Raw genomic sequence first — 22,602 nt, 5'->3', positions numbered from 1 at the left:
GCCTGGAGCCTGCTTCAGATTCTGTGTCTCCCTCTCTCTCTGTCCCTCCCCTGCTCATGCTCTCTCTCTCTCCAAAAATAAATAAACATTAAAAAAATTTTTTAAATAATCCTAAATACATAAATACATAAATGTCTCACCTCCCAAATTCAAATAGTTTCCCTATCATTAAAAAAAAAAAAAAAATTATCAGAGGGGCACCTGGGTGGCTCAGGTGGTTAAGGATCCCACTTTGGCTTGGGTCATGATCTCACAGTTCGTGGGTTTGAGCCCCACATTGGGCTCTGTGCTGACAGCTCATAGCCTGGAGCCTGCTTCAAATTCTGTGTCTCCCTCTCTCTCTGCCCCTCCCCCGTTCTCACTCTGTCTCTCTCTCTCTCTCTCTCAAAAATAAACAAAAATTAAAAAGGTTATCAGAGAGTAAACATTATTTGAATACTCAATGGCACCAGGGACACTAGGCACAGGGGTGGAGAAAAGTAGCAGAAATAATTTAAACAGAACCAAGAACACAATGAATCCATGTGGCCCCGAATGTGAATGTGAAAGATACATTTCAATGTTCAAAACTGTATGTATGTGTTAGTGTGCCAAGATGTAATGAAGCCTTGGAAAGTATCAGTAAAGTTAAGAAATAAGAAACCTCACAATGAACCAAGATTTACTTATGAAAAAATAGAAGCAGCAACCTGTGGTAGAGTAAGATCAGCAGTTCTGGTCCATAATGGTTAAGTGACGATAACCTGACCAACAACTGATACAACTGAGACTAACAACTCACGCACTGTGATTGACCTGTGAGCTCTCTGGCCTAGCATTTTACATATATCACTTTGCCAACTTCTTTACTCATATCAATCCTCCTGAACCTTATTCCTGGTAATACCTATTTATTGATCAATGTAGCAGTGAAACTACTCCTGAGGCTAATTCACAATGAAATTAATTTCTCCCTGGCACACACAAAACATGATTTGTTTCTGTGCCTTTATTCTTACCGTGGCCACCATTTGAGATGATTTTTTCATGATACCCCTTATCCTACCTCTTATCCAAAACTTGCCCTTAGCAGTTAGTACTGTTTGCACTCTTCATGGTTTAAAGACTTCTTAATGCAGTTACACTCTAGTTGTCTTATTTCTATAGTTGACAGCTTCTTGACATACTCTTCCCACCCACCCCCAACTCACTCCCCTGCACAAAGTCTCAATTTAGCTCTAAGTGGCTGCTGCTGTGAGATCCAGGATTCTAGAACTGTAGAGAAGGAGGCACAAACTGAGGTTGTTCCACGGTTCTGGAGGAAATTACAGAAGAAGAGCCTCCAAAATGTTCCGAATACTTTGAAAATCAATACTCATCTAATGTCTATGGTGTTATTTTAAAAATTTCCTCCTTCTTTTAAAAAAGAAACGTCTTTTAAATTTAAAATCAACACATTCTCATTGCATAAAACTTAAATATATAAGTACATAAGAAAGTGAAAGACCATGTCTTCGAACCTCAAACCTTCAAACTTAAAACCTCAAACACAAACCTTAGGATGCCATGTATCTCCCTCTAAATTGTTTCTAATATACTGTTTGTTTTTTCACAATTTGCTTTGTCCATCTTTCAGTGTCAATGTGTATCTACCCTATTTTTGGTAATAACTGCTTACTTCATTATATAAATGTATATGGTTTATTTAACAATTTCCCTATTTGTGGATATTTGGGGTTTTTTTAAACTTATTTTTTATTTTAGAGAGAGAGAGAGAGAGAGAAGGGCAGAGAGAGAGAGAGAGAGAGAGAGAGAGAGAGAGAATACCTTAAGCAGGCTCCACGCTCAGTGGGGAGCCTGACATGGGGTTCAATCCAAGACCCTGGGATCATAACCTGAGCCAAAATCAAGATGCTCAACTGATTGAGCTACCCAGGCGCCCCAGGGGACATTTATTTCTATTTTTCACTGTTAAAGGTATCACTGCACTTGTACACCCTTCAATATATCCTCTCTAAATACATGGTAGTATTTACAGCATGCATACCTGGAGACAGAAATGCTCAACAAAAGGGTAAATGCATGTAAAATGGATAGATATTAGCAAACTGCCTTCGACTGCTCTACAAAATCAATTGCTTTAAAAAATCTTTAAAACTTACATGAAAGGAAAAAGTGGAGTTTTGGCAACTCCTGATCTATAATACTGTTATTAAGGTAATATGCACATATTGTGGCCAAAATAGAAAGACTCCCACTTAAAGATTTAGAGTAAACTCTGACCATACTGCTAAAGAGCATAGTAAAAACTTTGCTATTTTGGAGCAGTTAATGGTTAAGCATAAAAAAAAAAACTTTCAGCACAAAAGCAGGTAAGTTCAAGCATGTAAGCAAGTCACAAATGCATAATTTCAGGATTCAAATTGAAGCTGCAGCAGTGATTACTGGCAATGATCATTTGGCAATTTTTGTATTAATAATTATTTTTTAATTTACATCCAAATTAGTTACCATATGGTGCAACAATGATTTCAGGCGTGGATTCCTTAATGCCCTTACCCTTGTAGCCCATCCCCCTCTCCCACCACCCCTCCAGCAACCCTCTGTTGGTTCTCCATATTTAAGAGTCTCTTCTGTTTTGTCCCCCTCCCTGTTTTTATATTACTTTTGCTTCCCTTCCCTTATGTTCACCTGTTTTGTATCTTAAAATCCTCATATGGGTGAATTCATATATTTATCTTTCTCTACTTTTGCTTAGCATAATACCCTCTTGTTCCATTCAAGTGGTTGCAAATGGCAAGATTTCATTCTTTTTGATAGAAAGCAGAAATTCTTCATCAAGATCCTCATTTCTAATGCTGCTTATACTAAAAGTAATTTTAAAAAGAAGCTAACAGTTACTTTTTAAAAAATTTGGGGGCGCCTGCGTGGCTCAGTTGGTTAAGCGGCCAACTTCGGCTCAGGTCATGATCTCGTGGTCCGTGAGTTCAAGCCCTGCGTCGGGCTCTGTGCTGACAGCTCAGAGCCTGGAGCCTGTTTCAGATTCTGTGTCTCCCTCTCTCTGACCCTCCCCCGTTCATACTTTGTCTCTCTCTGTCTCAAAAATAAACGTTAAAAAAAATAAAATAATAAAAATAAATAAAAAATTTGGTTGACCTATTTTAAGGATTTTCCTGAACTATAAGAGAACATTAAAAAAAAAAAAAAACACAACATATATACTTAGAAATATTCCTTAAAAGTACCATGGTGCTAAATATCCTCAAAGCTCTGCATTTCCACAACATAGTAAACATGAAAACAACTTTGTGACAAATACCAAAAGTCAAGCATCCTTTGATCCAGTAAACCCATTTTGGGGAATTTATCCTAAGAAAGAAATTCCCACTAAGACTTGTAGATTTGAGATATTTACTGTAATACTATTCATAAAGCTATATATAAGAGGAGAAGTCATTTAAATATCCAATCACAAAATGATTAATTAGAGGAGCCTGGCTGACTCAGAAGAGCATCTGACTCTTGATCTCAGGGTCATGAGTTCAAGCCCCACGCTGGGCATGCAGCCTACTTAAAAAAAAAAAGATTAAATCCATGCAAATCTACTGTATTTACATATGGAGAGCACCTTGGCAGGAACTCATAGTAACAAAAATCACTACACTGAAGTCATAGGAGTTTTCCTCAAAATCTTCTGGAACATTATCATAAAGCCTTAATAAACTTTTAATGGCAGGGCTAAAGGGATAATAAACACAATAACAAATTTGTGTGTGTGTGTCTCTCCCACACACACACACACACAAATACCAAAGTAAAGGTATAACATTTATCATAAAGAAACTACATTAGCACAGTATTTTCTATAAATAATTACATATCCAAACATAAACCATGGTGCTGTGTTTATCCCACAAACAGATGAGATTTCACTTACATAATTTTGATGTCACTTTTTAAAAAGTATGAAAATTATTTGTACTCATTCAGACGTGGTTTTTGTGTATGTTCTTAAATCACTGAAACAATGACCATTGTCAAAAAGATAATCTCTATCCATGGGAAACTTCCCAAAAGATAATCATCGTCTAGCCTGATAATTCAAAATGTTAAAAAACAACATGTAATTAAAGTATTCATAATATATGAGCAGTAAGGTATGGTCAAATGATCAAAACAGAATTTGCAGATGAACTCACTTTTTCAAAACTCTGAATTCTGTTTCCCACAAATTGAGGATGTGAAATGCATAAAGAGTTTCTAATATACAACTTGGCTCTAACACTGAATTAAGAAATATGCTCTCTTGTTAACTAAGCCAATACTCAGATTACTAACTGCTTCTTTTGAAAGTTCCCTAATAGCTAATGAATGCAGAAGGAATGATCGAATTAGAAAAACCATGAATTTTCAACCCTCTAGAGATAATGAATTTAGGCAACAGATACCCATGGATGCTAAAACCTTGAAAGGTTGGAACCTGATGAACAGGTAAGGCTAACAATACCTGAACCTGTTGATCCTTTTTATCATTACTGAAAGTTAGACAACCAAGTTTTATGTGCCTAATAAAATGCAACAGAAAGTACAAAGTCTCACATATGAAGGATCATGCTGAAAAGAAAACAGAAGGAAAATGAGAATGGGGAAAAAAAAATCTGAAGCTAATCACATCTCTAGATCTAAATACTGTTTATAGAAATACGGGGTTAGGGACACCTGGATGGCTCAGTCAGTTATGTGTCCGACTTCAGCTTAGGTCATAATCTCACCGTTCATGAGTTCAAGCCCTGCATTGGGCTCTGTGCTGACAGCTCAGAGCCTGGAGTCTGCTGCAGATTCTGTGTCTCCCTCTCTCTCTACCCCTCCCCTGCTCACACTGTCTCCTCAAAAATAAAAATGAAAAAAAAAAAAAAATAGAAAAAAAAATATGGGGTTAAGTAGAATAATACATGACAGCAAAAAAAGAAACAATAGGCCAAATTCATAATGTTCAAACTTCTATATACCGAATGACTCAGTTTCTTCAATAGTATATGGTATGAGGGCAAAAAAATTTTAAAGGTTGCCTCAGAACCTTGAAAAAGAGATTCAAAGATACTTCAATCAAAAACAATGTGTGGATCTTGTCTGGATGCCAATTTGAACACACCAATCACAAAAAGACATTTTTGAGACAAGTAAGGGAAATTTGAAGATAAATTGGGTATTTTATATTAAAAAAGTGTTGGGGCATCTCACTCTTGATTTTAGCTCAAGTATGATCTCAGGGTTGTGAGACTGAGCTCTGTGTCAGATCCCACACTGAGTGTGGAGCCCGCTTAAGAGTCTCTGCCCCTCCCAAACTCACACTCTTTCTCTCAAAAAAAAAAAAAAAAAAATTAATTTTGTCATATGCGATAACAGTATTGTGGTTAAAAAAATCTTTATCTGTAAAGTGATTATACTGAAGAATATATAGGTAAAATGATGGGAGAATTTGCTTTAAAATACTTAAGTAATACTGTAAGACAGATGAAATAAGACTGGCAAAATGCTAAATACTGATGAAGCTGAGTAATGGCCTAATGGCCACTTGGGATTATTATACTGTTCTCCCTACTGTTGTATATATTTTTCTATTTCCTTATTAAAAAATTTTTTTAAGCTCCCAAGCTTCTTATTTTACATTGAATATCCTTTACACAATAGATACCTGTAAGAATGATACACTATCTCCTTTCCTCCCAACTCAGGAAGATATCCTGGACATTTTGATTTCTCCCATCCAAGTACTAACCAGACCCAACCCTGCTTAGCTTCCAAGATCAGGCGAGATCAGGCACGTTCAAGGTGGAATGGGCATAGACCTAGGCAATTCTATTTCTAAGCCTCTTCTGTGGAATCTCAACCCTTACTTCTTGATTTCAACACATTTCTCAAGGCTTATTACTTCAAATGCTCAAGGAGCACTTTCCTAACTGCTTCAACTCATCACAATTTTTATAAATCCTATGGATCCCTATTACTACTTATTTACCATACCGTTAATTTATTACTTTTCATGTAATACTTTTGTATGCTATCAACCATATTATTTACATGCATTTATTATTTTTTTCTCCCAAATTACAGCAAAATTAACAGGGAGACTTCTCTATTAAAAAGAACATGGAGGATGCCTGGATAGCTTAGTCAGAAAGAGCACGAGACTCTTAATCTTGGAGTTGTGAGTTTGAGCTCCACATGGGGTGCAGAGATTACTTAAATAAACTAAAAAAAAATTTTAAAAATGGAGTTGGGACTTACATGTCTAAGGCTGGCCATTCAATGGGTACAGTTCAGTAGTCACCTTTTTAAAACTGTGCTTTTTATTTGTAATGTGGGGTAAATATGCCTGTTTCACCTTCTTCCTAGCAATATGGATAAAACTCAAATGATAGGATATGAAAATGCATTTTTTCAACTATAATGCATTATACACATGTGTAACAATACTTATTTCTTCAGAAATGTCTCTCAAGTGTAACTAAATATTCAGTCTTAAGTTGCTTTTCAACTTTATTTTCAAACCTTAACTCCACAATAATTCAAACTTCCAACAGTGATTTTAAGTACAAGGTCTAGTAGCTACACCTGTTTTAAATATATCACTAAATTTGCAAGGTATCAAAACATTGTTGATATTTAAATCATTTAGTAAATATTGAGCACTAAATATATGTTAAAGTCCCTACAAAGTTTATTCTTCTAAAAGTATACTCCCCTAAGTCTTAAAATTATATTGAAATATGTGCGTTCTAAATTTTTTTTTTAATCCCTATTTATTTTTGAAAGAGTGAGGGAGACAGAGCATGAGCTGGGGAGGGGCAGAAAGAGAGGGAGACAGAGAATCAGAAGCAGGCTCCAGGCTCCGAGCTGTCAGCACAGAGCCTGACGCAGGGCTCAGACTCACAAACTGTGAGATCATGGCCTGAGCCAAAGTCAGATGCTCAACCGACTGAGCCAACCAGGCACCCCTTTTCATGTTTTGTTTTGTTTTTAATGTTAGGGAGACAGAGCATGAGTAGGGGAGGGGCAGAGACAGAGGGAGACACAGAGTCAGAAGAAATGAAATAAGTGCCTTAAAATACAATGGTTCCTTGGTAATCTTTCTATAAAGCAGATTTTTAAAATATATTTTCTTAACGTCTTCACAGAGTAAAAGACTAAACTTTATATCAAAAAATGCAATCTGTATAATCATGAGTCTGTAAAATTGATATAATAAGGTCTGAAGGGGCTTCTGGGTGGCTTAGTTAAGCTCAGGTTCATGGGATGGAGCCCTGCATCAGGTTCTACACTGTGAGCACAGAGCCTGCTTGGGATATTCTCATTCTCATTCATATTCTCTCTCGCGCGCGCTCTCTCTCTCCACCCCCCCGCCCCCCGTCCTCTGCTCATGCTCACTTGCTCTCTCAAAAAATAAATAAGCTTTTTAAAAAATAAGTTTTTTAAAAAATATAAGGTTTTAAAATTCTAGGTCAGGGATTCAGAGCATTATTCAGTGAAACAAAATACATTTTACTGCTACTATATATATATATATATATATATATATATATATATATACACACACATACACACACATCACTAATCTAACACACCAATATACATATATCCCTTTTCTATACTTACCTTCCTTGTATTTTTTAAACATGCTAAGCTCCAGGAGGCCAGGACCTATTACTGTAACAAAGGTTATTTACTATCCACAAAATAAGAAATAGGAAATGATATAACAACAGAATGGGATTAATGTTTTAATTTTAGTTCTAGTCATTCATAATTTTGACACAAGAGCTAAGTAAGCAAGGAAATCTCTATTGCAACAGGGATTTTTGAAATGTTTGTTTTTAAATTAATAACTTTAAAAAGTTTCTGGTTGGAAAGTTTCTTAAGAGGCTATACATAGGTATGTTCGGCTTAAGCATGTCAATGAAAAAACCAACATGATTTTGTGGAATACTTAATATACACATGTAAGGTTAATGTATATTAACAACATCTGACACAATACATTAGATTCATTGTTCACCCAACCTAATATCCAACACGTTAAACCAAGAAGCTATATGTGAGCTCCTTGGAGAGAACTTTTATTCAAAACCTTTGCAAAGGAATAATTTATTGTCTCTCTTTAAAAGTCTCAAGGTGCTCTCCAATTTCTACATTTTAATGTTAAGTGATTATCTAAGTACCTGTCCATATAGATGGGTCCACTGAACTATCCTGTTTCTTGATACATAGATCTCAATCTTATTATCTTTTTTTTTTTCTCTACACTCAACGTGAGGCTCAAACTTGTGTCCCTGAGATCGAGTCACATGCTCCACCAACTGAGCCAGCCAGGCACTCCTTATTAATCATCTTTTTAACACAGCCCCTTAAGCCCTAGTGATCTTCATCTTTCTTCAGATCCATTTATTTCTTCAATAAGATGTGGCAGACAGAAAAGCAGGGTACTCCAGACATGAGCATAATATACTCTGTAGAGAGTGATGATGATCTCATGACAATCATTTTCTGGATTCTTTTGACATGGTTTACTATACCAAGTTAAAAAATCATCTTAGTATTTCTGTCCTTGCCCATAGTGAAACATTTGCCATTTTCCGACTCACAGTATTCTCAAATTTGTATCTTATCACCACTAATATATGCTTTCAGTATATAAAAGAATGAATCTGAAGACACCATTATGCAGCCCCTATTCCAAAGCAGTCTTATAGACATTAAAATAAGAGCAACCTTAGTAATGCAGGAGGACCCTGTTGTTCATACCACTTCATCCAGAAAATTTATTCCTACACCACTTCCATCTATGATGAAACCCAGTCATAAAAATTTTTCTAAGTTTTTTTTGTGGATTAACCTTCCAGTCAAAGGAGCATACAAACTATAATTCAACAAGTAGTTCTATGATGGTGTTCATTATGTGTATTTAAGGTACCTTGCTAGATTCAAGATAGGATAAAAATATATAAAACATACTATCACGCAAAGAGTTTTGGAAAAGCAGGGTTAACAAAAAAGAGACAAGTACACAAAAACCACTATAAAGGCAAAACAGGATAATGCCATAAGAGAAGTATGGGCAAATGCTTAACCAAACTCTTTCCTCCTGTGTGAGGCTCTGCTCTTTAGCTAACTTTCTACCTGTTACCCTAAAGCCTGATAAGCTAATTTGCTATATTGCTAAGCAAATTAAAATGACCCTTGATTGGTAAGTAAATTGTGTCTGGATTGAGAAAACTATAAATACTTGATGAGGATGCCATAGATTTGAACTTCCTAAAGATGCAGTGACTCTTCTAACTGACATGTCCCTCACGGAACCTGGAAACTCTGCCTGTGCTTGTTAACAACAAATACCGCCTTCTGAGGGATATAAGGCTTCTAAATCAGGAGACTCTCACACCATCCAAGGTGGACCTCAACTCTTGGTACATGACCACCACCTGAGAAGCCAAAGAAAATAACTCCTGGATGGTTGACTGTACTCCTTCCTATATGCTCTCAGACACGAACACCTGATGCTAACTTCTGATAAAGTGTGGCTCCTGTCCTGTATACCATGAGACTAGTGTCAAGTATGGCCTGTGACAGTCTTGTGAGTCTGTATGTTTAGCTGAATCTAACATGACCTCCTTGTAGAAGCTGCAGAAGTTCAAAGTACAAGTTTCCAGATTTAAGGGGATTCAAGAGAAAAACGTATCTACTTGAGTAACAGGGAGGATAAGGAATAACATCATGAGGTTTCACTAAAGGTGAGACTACTTCTGAAAGTTATAGAGGACTTTGAACATTTGAAGAAATGTTGAAGAAATGAAGAAATACCAAGTATTTCTTCTATTGAAAAAAAATATATTTTTTAAAAGCAATAAGGGAGGCACCTGGCTGGCTCAGTTGGTAGGGCATATGATTCTTGATCTTGGAGTCATGAGTTCAAGCCCCATGCTGGTGTAGAGATTACTTAAAAATAAAATCTTTTAAAAAATAATAAAAAGCAGTAATGGCAGAGAAAGACAATATCCCATGCATATGCAAAAAGAGGAAAAAAATGGCACGGGGAGTCTTCAAGGAGTACAGAGAGGTCAGTTAGACTTCAGAATAGTGTTTGTTTAGTTAGCTGTTTGTCAAAATTACGTAACACACAAAACCCTGCAATGGAGGGGCATTTTTCTTTGTAAGATTTAGATTTAGAGAAACACTCCATTAAACTAGGTCTTTAGGTCATCTGTGTACCAACGGCATCAACACAAACACTTGCACTGAAATCTCATGGTAGTATTCAGTATAAAGTGGTGGTCATCCAGGATCACTCTAAACATAAATTCTCTACCTAGCTCGAAATTAAAATAACAAAAAATTAAAGCTTCATAAGGCTCATTGAGCACCATGGGGATTACATCCATAGATCTCAATATAACTAACACAGATTAAACATTGAGGGCCTTGTGTTTGCCAGGGACTATGAAAGACAAAATAACAAGACACTGTCCCTATCTTCAAGGAACTTAGAATAATATAGTTTTAGTCATTCAATAAACATTTTGGTACACATTAAGTAGAAGACATTGAGATGCTGGAAATTAAAAAATAAAGAAGGTAAAGTGGTCCTTCTCAAGAAAGTGATGTATGGGGAAGACAAGTATATCAGTGATTATAGTAGTGTCATCAGAGGTGTGTGCGTAGGGGTTCTTCATAATAGTAATCACATTCACCAAATTTTAAAGAATGAAAAGTTAACAAGCCTGAGAACTAAGAGAGGTGGAAGAAATGGAGAGGGTATTCCAGACAGAAAGTACACATGCAGTCAGAGGTATAAACATCAAGACATGTTTAAGCATGTTTCTCTACACAAGACTGACCAGAACACCAGCATCACAATCACCTGTAATGCATGTTATAATTGTTTTACACTCTCCTTAACCGAATGAATAAAACATTTTAAAGATCAGGCTCAGAAATCTGCATTTTAATAAGCACTTTCAACTTTATGTTCACTGAAGTTTAGGAAGCACAGATTAAGAATTGGTTGTATACCTCAACACCACAAAATTCCAAATAATCCAGTTTAAAAATGGGCAGAGGACCTGAATAGACATTTTTCCAAAGAAGATACAGATGGCCAACAGACACCCAGAAAGATGTTCACCATCACTAATCATGAGGGAAATGCAAATAAAAACCACAATGAGGGTATCACCTTACACCGGTCAGAATGGCCAGAATGAAAAAGTCAACAAATAAGTATTGGTATGGATGTGGAGAAAAAGGAATGCTCATGCACTGTTGGTGGGAATGTAAACTGGGGCAGGCACTCTGGAAAATAGTATGGCGGATCCTCAAAAAATTAAAAATAGAATTACCATATGATCCAGTAATTCTACTACTAGATGCCCAAAGAAAATGAAAATACTGATTTGAAAAGATATATGCATGCCTGTGTTTACTGCAGCATTATTTACAATAGCCAAGTTATGGAACCAACCCAGGTGTCCATCAGCAAATGAATGGATGAAGACGTGGTATGTGTGTACATATACATACACATATGTACACACACACACACACACACACACACACACACACACACACACAGGAATATTACTCAGCCATAAAAATGAATGAGATTTTGCTATTTGTAACAACATGAATGGACACAGAAGGTATAATGCTAAGTAAGAGAAAAAGACAAATACAATTTCACTCGTGGAATTTAAGAAACAAAACAAATGAACAAAGAAAAAGAAGAGACAAAAATAAACTCTTACACACAGAGAACTGGTGATTGCCAGACAGGAGGGATGGGTGAAATATATAAAAGAGATTAAGTGTGCACTTATCATGATGAGCACTGAGCAATGTATAAAACTGCTGAATCACTATACTGTACACCTGAAATTAATATAACACTGTATGTTAATTATACTTCAATAAAAAGAGAGAGAGAAAAGAATTTGTAAAATTCAGAGCAGACAGAGTTAAAGGTATGGAGAAGGGGCCAGAGATGAAGGCAGGTAAGTCAGCCAAGGACCAGTTCAAAAAGTACCCTAGGTATCTAGCTAAGCCACTAATAGCTGTTTCTCCACCAAGCAAGGTTACAATGTGATCACAGAAGCAGCATTTCAAGATAAAGCTGAGGGCTTCAAATGTGAGGTGAGGTTGAATAATCTGTATATACTTCTCCCAGATTCAGTAGGTTCAAGAAAAGATCTGAGCCTGATCAGAGGATGTAAAGAGTGCTTCCTCTCCAAGACTCCTTCCCCATCCCTACTTACAAATAAGTTACCTTTACTTAGTTTTCTTCACTCAAAAATACTTAGTACTCTGTCTAGTTTCAAAGTAATTCACATGAGCAAATGGCACCCAGGGTCCAAATTAGTAACTTTTTTATTTAAGAAAGAGATATTAAAATGTGCAACTTGCTATTTCAACTAATAATTTCTGCAATTGAGTTCCTTCAATTCTCAAGTACGGGACCAACTCACCATGGTGATTTACCCTACATTAATTTTTTTTTTTAAGTAGGCTTCAGGTCCAGCTCAGAGCCCAATGTGGGGCTTGAACTCACAACCCTGAGATCAAGACCTGAGGTGAGATTAAGTCAGACAACCAATTGAGCCACCCAGGTGCCCCTACATTAATTTTTATTATGTACAGAACACAGCACATTAACCACTGTTAGATTCATGTGGTATTTAGTTACTTTCAATGACATGTTGAATAAAACTTTCACAAATATTTCATTACATAAAGACGACTTACCTCTTAGTAATCTCTTAATTTGTCAATTACACTTCAATTACACTATCAACAAGAAGTTCCTATTAATTCTCTAGCAGCCTTCCTTGCTTTTGAAATCTTAACAAAGTTGGCACTCATTTGCCAAATACGTTTTAGAATATCTTTTCATCCACTTAATTTCTTTGCTTTTTAAATGTTTATTTATTTATTTTGAGAGAGAGAACACAAGCAGGGAAAGGGCAAAACAGAGACAGAGAAAATCCCAAACAGGCTCCATGCTGCCACCACACAGAGTGACATGGGGGTCGAACCCATGAACCATGAGATCATGACCTGAGCCAAAACCAAGAGTTGGATGCTTAACCGACTGAGCCACCCAGGTGCCCCTCATCCACTTAACTTCTAATTATTACATGACATGCCAAACTTCTTTTTGTCTTCCCTTCCCTTTAACAGATTGTTCTGAATTCTGAAAGAAGCTTTTTGTTTGTTTTATTTACAAGAGCATCTTTTATTTGGCTAATCAGCCACACAAAGCTTAAATCAGATTCAAGTGCCCATCTTTGATGTACAGCATATTACTACCAAGCTTCCAAAAAGGGATCTTTACACAGACTCTAGAGTCAGGAAAATGAAATTATATATATATTTTAATGTTTATTTATTTTTGAGAGAGAGTGCAAGCAGGGAAGGGGCAGAGAAAGAGGGGGACAGGGGATCCAAAGCGGGCTCTGCACTGACAGCAGTGAGCCTGATGCAGGGTTCGAACTCAGGAACCCATAAGATCATGACCTGAGCAGAAGTCTAACGCTCAACCAATAGAGCCACCCAAGTACCACAAAATTATATTTTAAACTCCTACTTTTAACTTCACACTCTGGGAAATTTCATCATTTAATCTGTCATTAGTTAAAGAAAATGTGATTTAAAATTTCCCAGTCAAAATACTATCACTTAAATCCTATCACTTGTTAAAATTCTAATACTGGAGAATTTTATATCCCTCCTGCTTCTACATTCTGTCCTAACATACTCTATTACAGTCATATACAATCACTTGGGTGATCTACATAGTATATCATAGTTGTTTTATTTCTGCTAGCTTCCTAATGCCTTTATTTCCCAGCTTCCTGAAATAGGTACTATCCAGAACAGCTACTTTAAAGAACTATAGCATTCACCTCACTGAAAGCACACCAATTGCATAAGATTTTTTTACATACAAGAGACACTTTGTTCAATTCTATAACCCCTTACATCTTTCTACAAAGGAGAGGCTATAAAATATTTCCAGCTTTAGTTTGGTCTCTCCTAAACAACTGAAATAAAATCGGCTAAGATATGAATATTCAACAATCATTTCTACGTAATAAGCTTCAGGGTTAACCAAGAGACCTACCTTCAAACAACAGCATTCATGACCCAATCCTTATATGCCAGGCCCTGTGGGAGGTGCTGCACATCGAGTGATGTATAATAAAGCAGATGTTTGTAACTCATGAAGCTTGTATTTCAGTAAAAAGGACAAAATAATGAAAGAAAAGACTGTTTCAGAGGGATTCTCAGATACTATTTTAGACAGTGTGCAGAGGAAAGGCCTCACTGAAAAGTTATATTTGAGCTCAGCTAAGACTATGCTAAGAGCAAAAAAAGAATGCTGCAGGTAGTTGGAACAAGTACAAAGGCCCTGGGACAGTAACAAGTTTAGACTGTTTAAAATAACAAGGAAAATAATATCCATATGGGAACAACAGTAGGCTAAGGAGAGAATATTGAGTAGAGACTAATAAAGTGGGGTCTATGGTGCCAAAAGAAGTTAGGATTTTAAGCAAATCAAAACAAAACAAAAGAATCACTGGAAGGTTTTCAAGTGGGAGAGATTTAAGATTTGGTTTATGCTTCAGAAGAATCATATTACGTTCCATAAAGAGAATGAATTGTAGACAGCAAAAGACAAATACGGAGATTACTGTAGTATCCAGGTGCAAGATGAACAGGACTTAGACTAGGACAACGTAGAAATGGAGAGAAGTGTACTGATTCTCAATGTATTTTGGAGGGAGACAAAGGATTAACCAATGAATCAGATGTGGTGGGTGACCAAGAATGACACCTTCGGGCTTTGGCTTAAGCAAGTGGATAGAGATGGGAGTTATTTGAAGAAAAAGATGAGACTGGAACAGAGGGAAACATATTTGGAGGAAGAAAATCAAGTGAAAAATGAAAAAAAGTAGCCAGTTAAGTGTGGTAATCACAAAGCCAACAGAGTTAAATCTTTCTAGTAGGAGGAAATGATTACTTATATCAAATGTTGATAAATCTATATAAATTATAGGAAACTACTAATTAGCTTGACAATATAGATATTTATAGTGGTGTTGTGTGGCTTAATGCTGAGTGCAAACTCTTCCAAGGAGTTTGCTATAAAGAGGAACAGAAAAATGGATTAATAAAAAGGGGCAGCAGTTTTAAGATATTTGTCTGAGATGGGAATGATCTAATTAGAAAGAAATTTGAAGATGCAGGAAATACTGGATACCTGGCAGGTGAGAGTCAAGTGTAAAGATCCTGAAAGATGAGGGGGGATGAGATCCAGAGAGCAAGTGAAAGAACAATGCTCTATTAAAAGTGACATTTTTCCATTTTATAAGAAGAAAAACAAAATTTGAATGTAAGATTTTAGATGTGGAGCTGTGTCCCCAGCATCTAAAACAGTGGATGGTAGAAATATAAGCCCTTAAATAAGTATATATTAATAAGAAATTCCTATCAAGTTGTTTTTACATTTTAAAATAAAGTCATACCACTGAACAGTGCTTGCTTAAGCCAAAGAAATCAGAGAAGAATGGAACTCTTTACCTGAAAGAGTACTCAAGATTCACTTTCTGTAAACAAGAAGTCAGCAAACTATGATCCCTGAACCAAAGCCAGCACAATGCCTGATTTTGGAAATAAAGTTTTATTAGAACTCAGTTATGCCCATTCATTCATATATACTATCTGGCTTTCCACCTATAACAGAGCTGAGTAGTTTCAACAGAAACCATATTGTTCCAAATCTTAAATATTTACTCTTTGGCCCTTTCGAGAAAAAGTCTGTGGACTACAGCTCTAAATTTAATTTAATTTTAAATTCAAAAATAATCTGTAAAGTGAAGAAGGATTCTCTACAATACACATTGTAGAGACACACATCTCTATTTTATAGTCACGAAATACCTAAGAGGTCTAGTAATGCAGGGGTAGTCCCATACAGTTATGGGTAGAGCTCATGAGACAGAATTAGGTTGAGGAAGATTTGGAACTCATGAGCATGTAGGAAATGGTGAAAAGCTACAGAAGTGGATAAAACCTCCAGGACACTTTACTAGAAAGCATAAATACTTAACACTTAGGAGAAGAAACATTAAAAAAAAAAAAAAGATTAACGTATAAAAAGAAAACCAGATGGAGAATAGTTTGGTGGTTTCTTATAATGTTAAACAAAGAATTAACTTATGACCTAGTAATTCCACTCCTAAGTATATATCCCCCCAAAAAACTGAAATCAAAGACTCAAATAGATACTTTACACCAATGTTCACAGCAGCATTATTCACAATAGCCAAAAGGTGGAAACATCCCAAGTGTCCGTCAACAGATGAAAGGATAAACAAAATGTAGTACATCCATACAACGGAGTATTATTCAACCATAAAGAAGAATGGAATTCTGATACCTGCTACAACGTGTATGAACTTTGAAAACATTACTCTAAGTAAAAGAAGGCAGACAAAGACGGATAAATATTTTATGATTCTATTTATATAAGGTATCTAGAAGAAGCAGGTAGAGAGAGACAGTAAAATAGAGGTCACCAGGCGCTGGGGCCTGGAGGGGATTAAAGAGGTTTAGATAAGTACAAAGTTTCTTTTGGGGATGATGAAAAAGTTTGGAAACAGATGTGAGATGACTGCACAGCACTGTGAATGTACTTAATGTCACTGAATTGCACACTTAAAAATGGCTAAAGTTATAAATTTTATGTTATTTATACTTTGTTACAAAAAAAATCCAAACTACAAAAAAGTTGGTTCACTAAAAACTAAAAACAAAGGTACTGAGAATCATAGTATCAAATCCTGAGAGAGCAAGCAATAGAAGGCCTGAAAACAACCCATTAGCCTCAATGTCACAGTAGCATGGTCAAAGTAAAAGCCAAATTGTATACAGCAGGTGGAAGAATTAATAAAAGGGAGAACAGTGCAAGGATCCAAACATATGAATGGACCTACAATTTAGAAATGCCCAAGGAATTACCAAAGTGAGAGCCACAGATAACACTTTAGAAAGGGTCAAAATTTAATCCGAATTAGCTACTCTCAGGACCTCCTTCTGACTCCTTGCGGTGATGTTGGTGGCCTGGAGAAAAATGAAATACTGTTGCTAAGACCTGGTAAGTAGAGCAGACAGAACAAAGATGTGGTAGGCCTGCTTTGCATCTGGCCCCAAAGGAGTGTTCAGGTCTGGTTTCCTTTCCCTCAGACTACAAGCAGATTTGTTCTGGCCTGGACCTGCAGGTAGACCTCCTGGTCAGTCTAGACAGGTTTAGTGTAAACGGCAGTTTCTGGACCCTCAGACAATGTTATAATGAAGCCAGGGGTGGAGGATCAGTTGCTGAGTCCTACTTGTGAGTTCCTACTTAGGGACAGGGTACAACAGGACAGCAACTGTTCAGAGAAAAACTCTCTGCTGCTCCAAAGTGATATTCAGACACTGTCCCAGAAGGTATTCTGAAGATCACATGGTCCAACCTCCAGCTTTACAGACCCGATGACTGATCCTAGTTTCAAAAACTCTAGACTGAAGCACCAACTCTACCACAAAGTCACTGTGTATCCTTGGGACACGTCACATAACCACTTTGGGTCTTAGTTTCTACATCTGTAAAATGAACTCTTAACTCCAAGTCATGTGGTGTTATAATAGAAAGAAAATACTAAAGTCCAGATCTCTTAAGTTGGTCTAGCACTTTTCCCACCAAACACCACTGTACTCACTCTGCCTATGAAATTTACTAGCGTGCTAGTTATGCCTGTGGATTAGTGACTTAATGGGATAAACAGCTTTACCTCGTTTTTATATTACACAATGGCAGTATGTGTCATTTCATAGAGTTACACAAAGCCTGAGTTCTAGAAATCCAGAATCTATGCCAGTTTAATTTTCATTACTTCAGACTTCATAAATATGCAGGATATTTTTGTTTATTAAAAGTAAAATTATTCCTTTATGTAGTATTTCCATTTGTAAAAATGAAAAGTGGTTTGTGGAACTTTACAAATTAAAAATCTTATTTATACCAAAATATCCTTATTCTTTAAAAAGGCATCATAAATTACCATCCAAGGCACATTATGCATTCTTACTGCAGACATTTAATTGAGTTAGGTGAACTGAAGATCTAAAAAGTGAAAGTACCAATCATGAAATTATTTATGAATAAGGGAGAAAAAGAACAGCTTAGAATAAGTGAATAAATAAGCTCTAATTCTGGGGCGCCTGAGTAGTTCAATCAGTTCAGTGTCTGACCTTGGCTCAGGTTATGATCTCGCATTTCATGAGTTCCAGCCCTGCTATCAGGCTCCCTGCTGTCAACACAGAGCCCGGTTAGGATCCTCTGTCGCCCCTCTCTCACTGCCCCTTCCCCACTTGTGTGCGCTCGCTCTCTCTCTCAAAAATAAATAAACCTTAAAAAAAAAAAAAACAAACTCTGATTCCTCAGAAATAGGACTTTTATGATTTCCTTCTTCTTCTTCAACAAAAATTTAATTTCTTCCCTGTTTACACCTTCAAAATTCCATTTGATTTTAATGAGAAGTTTGTATCAGTGCTTTAGGTAAAACCTCTAGTTTTCCTTTTAATGTTAACATATTCAGTAAGACACACTTAGGTATCAGTAATGACACATGGACAGACTGACTCCCTAATTATTACAGTAATGGGTGTAAAAGATCTCCATGAGTTCTCAATATATTCCTTCAGATTTGTGATCAAAACTTGTAAATTTCTTTCATCCTTGTTATAACCTATTATTTTCCAAAGATAACATATGAAAATTACACACATTATAATAATATACAAGAAACTTTTGAAAATGGAAAGGTTTGGTATGACAACTATCCTCAGTTTATTTCATGTGGCATTTTACTTCATTTAACTCATCCACATCCATTAACAAAATCTGGCTCTTCTGACCTATGTGGCAGTATGGATCGGGAGCTAAGCAACCCTGGGTTCAAACATAACTCCACTTTTTGCAAAATGGGAATAATACTGGCCTTTCTGCTGGGATGATTAAGAGATATTAAACACTACGTTATAGACAGTTGTATGGATGTACTGAGCTTTGCATTCAGTATTACAAGTGGAAATAAAGTTAGAAAAAAAATTGTTTATGATTAAGTATGAAACAAATGAGAAATTCAGCATCATGTGAAGAACACTTCTAAATACTGCTAGCACAGTACTGTAAAATAGGCTTTTAAATACTAAAACAAAACCACTTTTAAATGAAAGCACTTCCAAATTAGGATAAGCAAATCAACTCTTTGAGAGCAATAGAAAGTATTAGTTTCTTGATAGATTATGTGTAAAGAAACCGTAAGTGAAAATGTTAAGCATCAGAGAAAATGAACAAGTAATATGCTACTGAAAACATTTCATTATACACAAAACATTTTAGCATCTTCAATCATACAAATTCAGACTAAAAGCACCCAAACACTTAACAAGTAATGAACTCTGTCAGCAGGTGGCTCTAGTGACACTGAAATAACTTAATATCAGACACTGGCAAAATACAAGAGGTAAAAATGTACTGACTCTCAGAAATTTGAACTCAAAAGAGTCACGTTAATACCTCAATCCAAGCCCTCTTTTTCAAATTAAGATAACCAAAGTCTACAATGATTGTCATATTGAAGGGCTCACTAGTATGTTAGTGGTAGAACAAAATTGATAACCTCTATATCTCTTTTTTACTACTCTCAGTCAACAAATGAGCATTTACTATGTTGCCAGGCATAGTACTGGGAGTCCTCCTCCAAAATAATTCACCTCTAATTTACACATGTCACATTTACTCATTTGTCCACCTCACTCAAAAGTAACACATAATTATATAAAAAGCTCACATTAATGATTTCTAATGGTACCAAGGTACTAATAGTAACATTAAAAGGAATACAACGTTTGCAATCTTGTTCCCAGTCTCTGAGAGAGAAAAGTAGCTTGGCATTTCTTTTTTAAAAAGGCTATGAAAGACAAAATTTAACATTCCCCATTTAGGGGCACCTGGATGGCTCAGTCGGTTGTGTCCGACTTCGGCTCAGGTCATGATCTCACAGCTCGTGAGTTCAAGCCAGCGTCGGGCTCTGTGCTGACAGCTCAGAGCCTAGAGCCTGGAGCCTGCTTTGGATTCTGTGTCTCCCTCTCTCTGCCCCTCTCTTGTGCTCTGCTTGTGCTCTCTCTCTCTCTCAAAAATAAATGTTAAAAAAAAAATTTTTTTAATTTAACCATTCCCCATTTATATGTCTTCCCACTTTCTAGCTCCAGAAGGGTTTCCTGTCTTTTTTTTTATTTAACCAATTTAGGAATTCAGATCGCTGGAATGCCAGAGGTAGAAGAGGTAAAAAGAAAGTAAGGAGATACGTTCTACCTATTAGAATAAAAAACATACAATTCTAATACAGCTGACTTCTGGGTCAACTTTCCTGTCTAATGATAAAGGAGTCTAGGTTTTCTTCAACATTCCTTATCCTTGAGCAAAGACCTGTGAATATCTTTGTTATATGTAGTCATTTATTATACTGAATTTACTACTGCTAGAACTAAAGCTACTACTTACATGAACCATGTGTCAACACAGTTATGTTACATAAATCATTCTCTGTAATATTAGTAAAAGAGCTATAATACCAAAAAGGCCTAAAATGAACACATTATTAAGTTCTGCCTCTGCCACTTTTCTGCTCTGTGACTTCAGTTTCCTCACCTATAAATTAAGAATAACAGTATGTGCCTTATATCTTTATCTTCCTTATTCAGAAAGAGATTCTCAGATCTCACTTTTATAACTTTCACAACTAGCCTATAGCCTAAGTTTCCCCATTTTCTTCTTCTCTGAGGTCCTACCACTTTGTTAGTCTAGAGCTTCTTTATCCAACACAGTAGCCACTGGACATACACTGAGCACTTGAAATGTGGCTAGTTTCAATTAATAGGTACTGAAAGTATAAAATACATACCAGATTTTAAATATTTTTAGTGTGGGGAAAAAAAAGACATGAAATATCTCATTCATATTTTTATAGTGATTATATATTAAAATGGTAATACTCTGGACATACTCAGTTAAAAAATACATAACAAAATTAACCTTTTTAAAAAACTTTTTTAATATGGACACTAGAAAATTTTAAAGTACACATGACATGCTTTTGTGTACTTTTTTAATTGGACAGCTCTGATTTAGAGTTCTGATTTCCCCACTGATTATACTTTCCTTAAGAGTAGGGGTAAAAGGTTACACCTTACGTTTATAACCTGAGCCTCTAGTAAAACACTCCCCAAACAGTTGATGCTTATAAGTGATGATCCAAAATGTGCTTTCTCTTGGACTACCAGTCTTACCCTATGAAGTTATGCTAAAAGCCAGAAATCTATTTCTATTATTAGCCTACATTTACAGACACACAGCTAATCAAAAAAATTTTACAGACAGAACTTCCTGGTAAGAAAAGCAGTCTCCTGATTATTCCAGTTATGGTCATTTTGCTAATCAAGTTTTTAAAAATTGTTTTTACACTCTGCTCAATATTCCCTTTAAATATATTATTACATTTCCACATTTTTTATTGTACCCAGATCCTTCCAGGCACTAGTGAGAAAATCAGTCGTTATGTTAACCTGTGTGCTGTAATGGGTATTTTTTAAAATAAAAGGACAAACACAATGCAGGTAAAAATTTACTGCTAAGATCTAAGTAGTTAACAGGCAATTTTTTAAGGTATCTTGAGTCTCCCCTGTAGCAGTTGGCTTCAATTCCACTTCTATTCACCAAGATCTATGTATTTGTTTTATTAATACTATGCAGAGTAAAAAATTATTTTTAAATAAAACATCTTCAGTTAAATTTGACTGTGGAATGTCTACAACTTCTTAAAAAAATACATAGGCTAATGAAACAAAATTTTGTTCTTATTATCCCTAAACCATAGTCTATCAATCTTCACTACTCGGTTACTTCTAAAATATTTTACAATTATTCTTTTTAGTTCAAACATTTAGGTAGAGGGCCAACTCTTGCCAAGGCAATAGGTAACAGAAAGAAGTAAAATACAAGATCCTTAACTCTGAAGGAAAGGCAAAACAAACCCAAGGTTTTTTAAAACTTAGTGATGAGAAGAGCACAAATATACAATAAAGAAGCTGGAGCTGGTGAGAAAAAGGAGTTTTATTTTAGAGACCCAATAATCCAGAAGCAAATGCTACCAAGTATGAAAATAACGGACTAGAGCTTTGCAAACCCATTCTTCACAGATCCTGAGCTGGATATTCAACTGCAATTTCCTATCTATAAAATGCTACAGATAGTTTAGAAGAACAAGTAGTCCAATAAACTCTCTTTTATAGACTTAGAAGTCAACATAAATTTGGTCCAATACACTAACACACTGAATAAACAATCACTCAGTATCTCCTAAATTTTAAAATAATTCATTAATGATAGACTGTACTGTAACAGTACAATCTTTTTTTAAAAAAAAAACTCATGTATAATTAGAATTGTATAGCCACATGAATACAATA

General features: G+C 35.8%; 1 protein-coding gene across 1 annotated transcript in view; it reads right to left on the bottom strand.

The window, feature by feature from the left end:
- Positions 1 to 22,602, bottom strand: part of KMT2E (lysine methyltransferase 2E (inactive)) — a 100,808-nt gene that overhangs the window by 46,560 nt on the left and 31,646 nt on the right.

The sequence above is a fragment of the Puma concolor genome, chromosome A2, assembly GCF_028749965.1.
Source record: "Puma concolor isolate L17-30 chromosome A2, mPumCon1.1.hap2, whole genome shotgun sequence".
NCBI classification, from domain to species: Eukaryota; Metazoa; Chordata; class Mammalia; order Carnivora; family Felidae; genus Puma; species Puma concolor.
The sequence above is the reverse complement of the archived record's forward strand: the minus strand, read 5'-3'. Positions and strand labels throughout refer to the sequence as shown.